We start from the raw sequence: 9,643 nt of genomic DNA on the forward strand, positions 1-9,643 counted from the left end.
TGTCAAGGATCATGTTGGAGGGGTGACGCTCGGGTCACCCTTCGGTTTGGTAATCGCTTGGCTGGTCGGCATCTGGGTCTGGATCCCCGCTCTGCTGGGCTGGGCCGGAACAGTGCCTCCAATGCACTGGCTACAGTCGTGTGCCTTAGTCAGCACGTTTTGGTCTGCTTTCCCGGTGGTCGGGTTCGCATAGGGTTGGCCATCCATTACTTGGGCGTGCCCCCTACGCGCGAGTGAGTTTCGTCAGTTCTAGGGGAACGTCAATCGTCGCCTCGTCCTTCGCGCTGATCATTTAATGCCATTATGACTAATTTGAAAACTTGGGTGAAAGGTCCATTTTGCCCCTGACTTTCGCGCTTCTCAGTATCAGTTACGTCCTAGTTTTTGTGTCTTTCCTCCTTCACATTCCAAGATTTTCTTTTCTTTCCATCACTCTTTCATTTGCCACTGTGTTTTCTCTTTGATTCTCCCAGGCTCATACGTTCCCAAACTCCTTCGCTCCTACTTGTTTTCTTGGAAGTTACCATCCTTCACTCGTCAATCTCCTGGTAATCATTCCCTCTATTTACTATTGACTGATTAAACCCGTTTCATTCTTGCTGTTTTGTTTTTGAATTTTCTTGATCGCATGTAATTGCTGCATATTGTTGTTACTTCATTTTTTATTGCCCTCGACTGTGTGTCACTGCTGCTAGATAGGTTTTAGGGGGTTTCCATTTTCCATTAGGTGCTTTAACTGCAGATTAGCACGTAGTGTTTAGTTCCATGCAATCTGGGTTTCTGACCTTCTAGTCTGACTTAAGTGGTGACCCCCTTGTAGGTATGGCACAACGTCCTGTCGCAAGAGCTCCCGTGGACCGATACGCTTGGGTTACCTCAGACGTGAAAGATACCCCCTCCAGGATGACCCTGGAGGAGCTCACGGAGTTGTGCCAATCTGACTTCTCTGCGGAGGGGATGCCGAGGAAGAACGTTATCATGCGTTCGTTCCCGGGGACCAAGAACGAATATGCCATATAAATTTGCACACCCCCCGAGTTACCGACTGGATCTGGATATATAAATCTTTGTTTACCAGCTTGGGACTTCGTATCCCATTCTCCCCCTTTCAAATGGCGCTTCTAAACTGGTGTGATGTGGCGCCGTCGCAGCTGCATCCAAACAGTTGGGCCTCCATCTGATGCTTCGAGATGGTGTGTGAATATTTGGAGCTGCCGGTCTCAGTGGAAGTTTTTCTATGGTTTTTCGTCTTGACGAACCCTTCTAAGGAAGGGAGAGCCAAGAAAGGGTACATGTCTTTTCGGGCAGCGCAAGGTAGGCAAATCTTCGAGTTGTTCGAATATTCCTATCATGGCTTTTAGGAGAAGTTGGTACACGAAATCGTGATCTCACACTTTTCACACAACTCCGTGCAGCTGACCAGCAAGTGCACTGGGTCGTCCAAGTAATACCTTACATGAGTAAGGATCGATCCCACGGAGATTGTCGGCTTGAAGCAAGCTATGGTCATCCTTGTAAATCTTAGTCAGGCGAATTCAAATGTTCATGAGTTTGATAATTAAAATATAATTAAAACAGAAAATAAGATAGAAATACTTATGTAATTCATTGGTAGGATTTCAGATAAGCGTATGGAGATGCTTGTTGCTTTTGAACCTCTGCTTTCATATTGCCTTCATCCAATCATGCGTACTCCCTTCCATGGCAAGCTATATATTGGGGGATCACCGTTGTCAATGGCTACTATCCGTCCTCTCAGTGAAAATGGTCCAGCTACGGGATACATAGGGCTAATCATCTGTCGGTTCTCACTTGTGTTGGAATAAGATCCAATGATCCTTTTGCGTCTGTCACTACACCCAACACTCACGAGTTTGAAGCTCGTCACAGTCATCCCATCCCAGATCCTACTCGGAATACCACAGACAAGGTTTAGACTTTCCGGATCTCAAGAATGCTGCCAATTGATTCTAGCTTATACCACGAAGACTCTGATCCCACGGAATGGAGGGCTCTATTGTCAAGAGAGGCAACCATGCGTCGTGAACCAGGAGGCTAAGAGATACACACTCAAGCTATTGCAGATAGAACAGAAGTGGTTGTCAGGCACGCGTTCATAGGTGAGAATGATGATGAGTGTCACGGATCATCACATTCATCAGGTTGAAGTGCGAGTGAATATCTTAGAATAAGAATAAGCTTGAATTGAATAGAAAAATAATAGTACTTTGCATTAATTCATGAGGAACAGCAGAGCTCCACACCTTAATCTATGGGGTGTAGAAACTCCACCGTTGAAAATACAAAAGTGATGAAGGTCCAGGCATGGTCGAATGGCCAGCCCCCAAAACGTGATCAAGAGATCAAAAGTGATACAAAGATAGTCTCAAAAATGATCTATAGATTTCAAGATGAAAATACAATAGTAAAAGGTCCTATTTATAATAAACTAGTGACCTAGGGTTTACAGAAACGAGTAATTAATGCAGAAATCTACTTTCGGGCCCACTTGGTGTGTGTTTGGGCTGAGCATTGAAGCTTTCACGTGCATAGTCTTCTCTTGGAGTTAAACGCCAGCTCTGGTGTCAGTTTGGGCGTTTAACTCCAGCTTTTTTGCCAGTTCTGGCGTTTAACGCCAGAATAGGGTAGAAAGTTGGCGTTTAAACGCCAGTTTGCGTTATCAAAACTCGGACAAAGTATGGACTATTACATATTGCTGGAAAGCCCAGGATGTCTATCTTCCAACGCAATTGAGAGCGCATGAATTGGGCTTCCGTAGCTCCAGAAAAGCCACTTCGAGTGCAGGGAGGTCAGAATCCAACAGCATCTGCAGTCCTTTTTCAGCCTCTGAATCAGATTTTTGCTCAGGTCCCTCAATTTCAGCCAAAAAATACCTGAAATCACAGAAAAACACACAAACTCATAGTAAAGTCCAGAAATGTAATTTTTATTTAAAAACTAATAAAAATATAATAAAAAGTAACTAAAATATACTAAAAACTACCTAAAAACAATGCCAAAAAGCGTATAAATTATCCACTCATCACAACACCAAACTTAAATTGTTGCTTGTTCCCAAGCAACTAAAAACAAAGTAGGATAAAAAGAAGAGAATATACAATAAATTTCGAAAACATCTGTGAAGATCAGTCTTAATTAGATGAGCGGGGCTATTAGCTTTTTGCTTCTGAACAGTTTTGACATCTCACTTTATCCTTTGAAGCTCAGAATGATTGGCATCTATAGGAACTCAGAATTCAGATAGTGTTATTAATTCTCCTAGTTCAGTATGTTGATTCTTGAACACAGTTACTTTATGAGTCTTGGCCGTGACCCTAAGCATTTTGTTTTTCAGTATTACCACCGGATACATAAATGCCACAGATACATAACTGGGTGAACCTTTTCAGATTGTGACTCAGCTTTGCTAGAGTCCCCAATTAGAGGTGTCTAGAGCTCTTAAGCACACTCTTTTTGCTTTGGGCCACGACTTTAACCGCTCAGTCTCAAGCTTTTCACTTGACACCTTCACGCCACAAGCACATGGTTAGGGACAACTTGGTTTAGCCGCTTAGGCCAGGATTTTTATTCCTTTGGGCCCTCCTATCCATTAATGCTCAAAGCCTTGGATCCTTTTTACCCTTGCCTTTTGGTTTAAAGGGTTACTGGCTTTTTCTGCTTGCTTTTTCTTTTTCTTTCTTTTATTTTTCACCATTTTTTTTCGCAAGCTTCTTCTTTTTCACTGCTTTTTCTTGCTTCAAGAATCAATTTTATGATTTTTCAGATTATCAATAATCTCTTTTTTCATTATTTTTTCAAGAGCCAACAAATTTAACATTCATAAACTTCTCTATAAAAAATATGCACTGTTCAAGCATTCATTCAGAAAACAAAAGTATTGCCACTACATCAAAATAATTAAACTATTTTTAAAATTCGAAATTCATGTACTTCTTTTTCTTTTGCAATTAAAATATTTTTTTCATTTAAGAAAGGTGATGGATTCATAGGACATTCATAGCTTTAAGACATAGACACTAAACACTAATGATCATGTAATAAAGACACAAACATAGTAAAACATGAAGCATAGGGAACGAAAAACAGAAAAATAAAGAACAAGAAAATTAAAGAACGGGTCCACCTTAGTGATGACGGCTTGTTCTTCCTCTTGAAGATCTTATGGAGTGCTTGAGCTCCTCAATGTCTTTTCCTTGCCTTTGTTGTTCCTCCCTCATGGCTCTTTGGTCTTCTCTAATTTTATGGAGGAGGATGGAGTGCTCTTGGTGCTCCATCCTTAGTTGTCCTATTTTGGAGCTTAATTCTCCTAAGGAGGTGTTGATTTACTCCCAATAGTTTTGTGGAGGAAAGTGCATCCCTTGAGGCATCTCAGGGATTTCATGATGAGAAATTTCCTCATGCTCTTGTTGAGGTCCATGAGTGGGCTCTCTTGTTTGCTCCATCCTTTTCTTAGTGATGGGCTTTTGAGATGAATCTCTCCATCTCCCATGACTCAGAGGTGGAAGCAATTGTCTTCCCTTTCCTCTTTTTAGAGGTTTCTCCGGCCTTAGGTGCCATTAATGGTTAAAGCAATGCTTTTTCCACACCAAACTTAGAAGGTTTGCTCGTCCTCAAGCAAAAGAAGAAAGAAGAGAGGAGAAGAATAAGAAAATGGAGGAGATGGGGAGGTGTGAGTGTTTTAGGGGTTGGGTTTAGGAGGGAATGGATGTGAATTTGAATGTTGAGGTAGGTGGGATTTTTGGGGAAGAGTGGTGAAGAGGTGATGGGGAAGAGAGATGGAGGTGATCGGTGAAGGGTATTTGGGGAAGGGTGTTATTAGAAAGTGTGAAAAAGAGAAAGAGTGAGTTGAGGTAGGTGGGGATCCTGTGGGGTCCACAGATCCTGAGGTGTCAAGGATTTCCATCCCTACTCCATTCTGGCATGTAAATGCCCTCTGACTGCCAATCCTAGCGTTAAATGCCAGGTTGTTGCCCATTTCTAGCGTTTAACGCCAGCTTTTCTTTCTTTTCTGGCGTTAAACGCCAGCTTTGTGCCCCTTTCTGGCATTAAACGCCAGTCTGGTGCCCTTTTCTGGCATTAAATGTCCAGAATGGTGTCAGACTGGGCGTTTAACGCCCATTATGCTATCTTTACTGGCGTTTAAACGCCAGTAAGCTCCTCCTCCAGGGTGTGCTGTTTTTAATGCTATTTTTGAATTTGCTTTGATTTTTTTGCAGTTGTTTTTGTGACTCCTCATGATCATCAACCTAGAGAAAACATAAAATAATAATAGAAAATGGAAATTTAGCATAGATAAATAAAAATTGGGTTGCCTCCCAATAAGTGCTTCTTTAATGTCAATAGCTTGACAGTGGGCTCTCATGGAGCCTCACAGATACTCAGAGCATGATGATGGCCTCTCAACACCAAACTTAGAGTTTGAACGTGGGGGCTCTGTTTGACTCTGCATTGAGAGAAGCTTTTCATGCTTCCTCTCCATGGTTACAGAGGGAGATCCTTGAGCCTTAAACACAAGGTAGTCCTTATTCACTTGAAGGACCAACTCTCCTCCGTCAACATCAATCACAGCTTTTGCTGTGGCTAGGAAGGGCCTGCCAAAGATGATGGATTCATCCATATTCTTCCCAGTGTCCAGGATTATGAAGTCAGTAGGGATGTAAAGGCCTTCAACCTTTACCAAGACATCCTCTACAAGTCCATAAGCCTGCTTCCTTGAATTTTCTGTGGTGCACGAATTGTAAATCGCACTTTTCACAATTCGTACCACTGACCAGCAAGTGCACTGGGTCATCCAAGTAATACCTTACGTGAGTAAGGGTCGATCCCACGGAGATAGTCGGCTTGAAGCAAGCTATGGTTATTTTGTAAATTCTTAGTCAGAAAATTTATAATAAAAATGGTTGGATTTATGAAGAGTAATTAACATAAATAAATAATACTTGTTGTGCAGTAATGGAGAACAGATTGAGGTTTTGGAGATGCTCTGTCTTCTGAATCTCTGCTTTGATACTGTCTTTTTCTTCACACACGCAAGGCTCCTTCCATGGCAAGCTGTATGTTGGTGGATCACCGTTGTCAATGGCTACCATCCGTCCTCTCAGTAAAAATGGTCCAAATGCGCTGTCACCGCATGGCTAATCATCTGTCGGTTGTCACTCATGTTGGAATAGAATCCGTTGATTCTTTTGTTTCTGTCACTACGCCCAACACTTGCGAGTTTGAAGCTCGTCACAGTCATCCTTTCCCAGATCCTACTCGGAATACTACAGACAAGGTTTAGACTTTCCAGATCTTAGGAATGACCGCTAATAATTCTAGCCTATACCACGAAGACTCTGATCATGAACCAGGAGGCTAAGAGATACACACTCAAGCTAGTGTAGATAGAACGGAGGTGGTTGTCAGGCACGCGTTCATAGGTGAGAATGATGATGAGTGCCACGGATCATCACATTCATCAGGGTGAAGTGCGAGTGAATATCTTAGAACAGAAACAAGCGTGTTTGAATAGAAAACAGAAGTAATTGCATTAATTCATCGAGACACAGCAGAGCTCCTCACCCCCAATCATGGAGTTTAGAGACTCATGCCGTAGAGATACAATGTAAAATGTGAAAATGTCATGAGGTACAAAATAGATCTCTAAAGTAGTTTTTATACTAAACTAGTAGCTAGGGTTACAGAAAATAAGTAACTAAGTGAAGATAGTGCAGAAATCCACTTCCGGAGCCCACTTGGTGTGTGTTTGGGCTGAGCATTGAGCTTTACACGTGTAGAGGCTTCTCTTGGAGTTAAACGCCAGGTCACAGCCTGTTTGTGGCGTTTAACTCTGGTTTGTAACCTGTTTCTGGCGTTTAACTTCAGAATAGAGCAGGAAGTTGGCGTTTGAACGCCAGTTTGCGTGTCAAAACTTAGGCAAAGTATGGACTATTATATATTTCTGGAAAGCCCTAGATGTCTACTTTTCAACGCAATTAAGATCGCGCCAATTGAGTTTCTGTAGCTCGAGAAAATCCATTTCGCGTAAAGCAGGGTCAGAATCCAACAGCATCTGCAGGCCTTTTTCAGCCTCTGAATCAGATTTTTGCCCAGGTCCCTCAATTTTAGCCAGAAAATATCTGAAATCACAGAAAAATACACAAACTCATAGTAAAGTCCAAAAATGTGATTTTTTCATAAAAACTAATAAAACTATACTAAAAAGTAGCTAGATCCTACTAAAAACTATATGAAAATACCCCCAAAAAGCGTATAAAATATCCGCTCATCACAACACCAAACTTAAACTGTTGCTTGTCCTCAAGCAACTAGATAAATAAAATAGGATAGAAAGAAAATCAAGAGGCAATAACATCTCAGAGTTTCATATGAAGCTCAAATTCTCATTAGATGAGCGGGGCTAGTAGCTTTTTGCTTCCAAACAATTTTGGCACCTCCATTTATCCTTTGAAGTTCAGAATGATTGGCATCTATTGGAACTTAGAATTCAGATAGTGTTATTGATTCTCCTAGTTTAGTATGTTGATTCTTGAACACAACTATTTTATGAGGCTTGGCCGTGGCCCTAAGCACTTTGTTTTCCAGTATTACCACCGGATACATAAATGCCATAGACACATAACTGGGTGAACCTTTTCAGATTGTGACTTAGCTTTGCTAAAATCCCCAATCAGAGGTGTCCAGAGTTCTTAAGCACACTCTTTTCTTGCTTTGGATCATGACTTTAACCTCTCAGTCTCAAGCTTTTCACTTAACACCTTCATGCCACAAGCACATGGTTAGAGACAGCTTGGTTTAGCCGCTTAGGCCGAGATTTTATTCCTTTGGGCCCTCCTATCCATTAATGCTCAAAGCCTTGGATACTTTTTATTACCCTTGCCTTTTGGTTTAAAGGGTTACTGGCTTTTTTTTTTTTGGCTGCTTTTTCTTGCTTCAAGAATCAATTTCATGATTTTTCAGATTATCAATAACATTTCTCTTTTTCATCATTCTTCAAGAGCCAACAGTTTTAACATTCATAAACATCAAATTAAAAGACATATGCATTGTTCAAGCATTCATTCAGAGAACAAAAAGTATTGCCACCACATATAAATAATTTGAATTTTTCTTGTTAAAAACTCGAAAATAAAATTGCCTCCTTATTCTAAAAATCTGCTATTTTATTCATGTTCAATGATGATAAGAGAGATAAATTATAACTTATTTGGAGATAGAAAAATAAAAAAATTAAAGATACTAATTACTACTACTCATATAACTTCTAAGGTAGATTTCTAATAGTAAAAGTTATCACAGAGTTAAGACTAAGATTAGGACTCAACAACCTTTATTTTGGGAGATGGATTCTCCTTTAGTCTATGGGGTGCTTAGCCCTTCAAGAGACAGCTTCTGGCGTTTCAGCTCCTGTAGCTCACGCCCTTGCTCCTCTTGTTCCCTCAGCAGTTTGCAGAGCATGCTATTTTGAACTTGCTATTTCTCTTTTAGTTGATCCATAGCTTCTTGCAGCTTGGTGACAGAGGCTTATAGGAGGGTCCAGTAGTCAATCTGAGGGATTTCTGGGAGGAACTCCTGTGCCCTCCTTTTGATAGAGATGTCTTGCACATGTTGTCCTTCCATTAATTTTTTTGTGATTGGATGCTCGACTGAGATATACTCATCCACTCCCATCTTTACCCCAGCATCCTTGCATAGCAGAGATATTAAGCTTGGGTAAGCCAATTTGGCTTCTTTGGAGTTCTTGTTTGCAATTGTGTAGAGCTCACATGAAATCAGATCTTGAATCTCCACTTTGTTTTCCTGCATAATACAATGGATCATAATTGCTCTTTTGAGAGTAACCTCAGAGCGGTTACTGGTGGGCAATATGGAACACCCAATGAAGTCCAGCCAGCCCCTAGCGACTGGTTTGAGATCCCCTCTCTTGAGTTGATTTGGGACACCCTTTGTGTTGGTTGTCCACTTGGTTCCAGGGATGCATATGTCCTTCAGAACTTGGTCCAAGCGCATATTTGATCTCACCATTCTCTTACTAAAGGAATCCGGATCATCTTGTAGTTGCTGCAGCTTGAAAATCTCTCTTATTTTGTCAATGTGGAAGTGAATAGCTTTCCCTCTGACCATGGTTCGAAAGGTGTAAAAGGCGATTCCATCCCTTTTCTGCTTATCTGTTTGCCACACATTTGCGTAGAATTCCTGAACCATGTTTTTTCCCACCTTTGTCTCAGGATTAGCTAGGATTTCCCAGCCCCTTTTTTGAATTTGCTCTTGGATCTTCGGATATTCATCTTCTTTCAGATCGAATTTAACTTCCGGGATCACTGATCTTAGACCCATTATTCTGTAGTAATGGTCTGCATGTTCTTTTGTTAAGAACTTCTCCTGATTCCAAAGTGGTTTTGGAATATTCTCTTTCTTGCCTCTTGAAGTAGTTTGTTTTCCTTTAGGAGCCATGATCTTAGTGAGTCTTAGCTCAGTGATCACGCAAAGCACACCAAAATTAGAGGTTTGCTTGTCCTCAAGAAAAAGAAAGCAGAGAAGAGGAATAGAAGGAGAGGTAAGTTCAAATTGTGGAGGAGAGGGGGATGGCCGAATGTGAATTTAAAGAGGAGGGGATAGGTTC

The sequence above is a fragment of the Arachis ipaensis genome, chromosome B8, assembly GCF_059453495.1.
Source record: "Arachis ipaensis isolate K30076 ecotype BB chromosome B8, ASM5945349v1, whole genome shotgun sequence".
Classification (NCBI taxonomy): domain Eukaryota; kingdom Viridiplantae; phylum Streptophyta; class Magnoliopsida; order Fabales; family Fabaceae; genus Arachis; species Arachis ipaensis.